Source organism: Macrotis lagotis, chromosome 2 (genome assembly GCF_037893015.1).
Source record: "Macrotis lagotis isolate mMagLag1 chromosome 2, bilby.v1.9.chrom.fasta, whole genome shotgun sequence".
In the NCBI taxonomy this organism is placed as follows: domain Eukaryota; kingdom Metazoa; phylum Chordata; class Mammalia; order Peramelemorphia; family Peramelidae; genus Macrotis; species Macrotis lagotis.
In genome coordinates this window covers 295,157,056-295,158,137 of record NC_133659.1, presented here as the reverse complement: position 1 = coordinate 295,158,137, position 1,082 = coordinate 295,157,056, and the positions used below count along the sequence as shown (strand labels likewise).

At 35.2% G+C, this 1,082-nt stretch overlaps 1 non-coding gene across 1 annotated transcript; it reads left to right on the top strand.

The window, feature by feature from the left end:
• Positions 1 to 583: 583 nt before the first annotated feature.
• Positions 584 to 688, top strand: LOC141515634 (U6 spliceosomal RNA). Its single transcript, XR_012476396.1, has one exon. It is a non-coding gene; the product is annotated as a U6 spliceosomal RNA (small nuclear RNA).
• Positions 689 to 1,082: the final 394 nt, after the last annotated feature.

Below are 1,082 nucleotides of genomic sequence, written 5' to 3'. Positions count from 1 at the left end.
CATAACAAATGACTTTTTTAAGTGAAGTATGAGACAAGGTTTTCTATTGAGAGAGAGGGAGGAGATGTTTATGTAGGAAGCTTGAGAAGGGAAGGGAAGGCATGGAGAAGTTGCTTTGATAAGCAGAACAGAAATCAGGGAGGAATAAAAATGTGACTTTACTGCAATGCTGAATGTAGAGTAACACAAATTTATTGTGAACACTATGGGCTGTTTGATTTCTTCCAATAATGTTCAAGCAGTATAAAAATAGAAAGAAAAAAGGAAGATGATGGGAATAATCAACAGCTGTGGATCTGGAAATGGATGAGAGGTAATGGGTTACTGGGAAAGGTACTTAACTAAAGGACAGAGTTTTTAAAAGGAGAAAAATGAGGTCAGAGCAGGAAAGATGGCCTAGGAAGTCAGGGAGAGGTAAACTGACTATAAAAAAATAAAAGGAGATGAGGTGAGAAATAAGCTAAAGGAACTTCAGAGTTATGAACTGTGAAGATGGAACATCTGTAGCAAGATCAAGGACACATTTATAAAAATGATTTAAGTAAGTACATAAATAAGATTTTACAAAAGGAAAGAAAAATTGTGCTTCCTTTGGCAGCACTATACTAAAATTGGAACTATACAGAGAAGATTAGCATGGCCCCTGCACAAGGATGACATGCAAATGCGTGAAGCATTCCAAATATTTTTTCCAAAAAAGAAAAAGAAAAGAAAAATGACTCTCATATATAGGAATACAGATTTCAATATCACAAAAGAAGGAACAGATATTGGGGGGGGAAAAAGTGTCTCTAGGGAAAATTATACAATTAGGTCTGAGTCAATCAATCAACATATTCTAAGGGTTCAAAGATAAAAGTGAAATAATCCCTCCTTTAAAGGATCATACATTCTACTGAACTAAAAAAAACATATAGGTGCTTATATAGTCTCAAATGCCAAAGAGATACAAGGTAAATTTGAAGTATTAAGGAGTTGCCTTAGTACCTGGATGAAAAAGGAAAGATTTCCTATGGAAGCTGGAACTTCCTATAAGGAACTAGGGATACTAGGGTGGAGAGAGGACAATTCAGGTAAGGAAA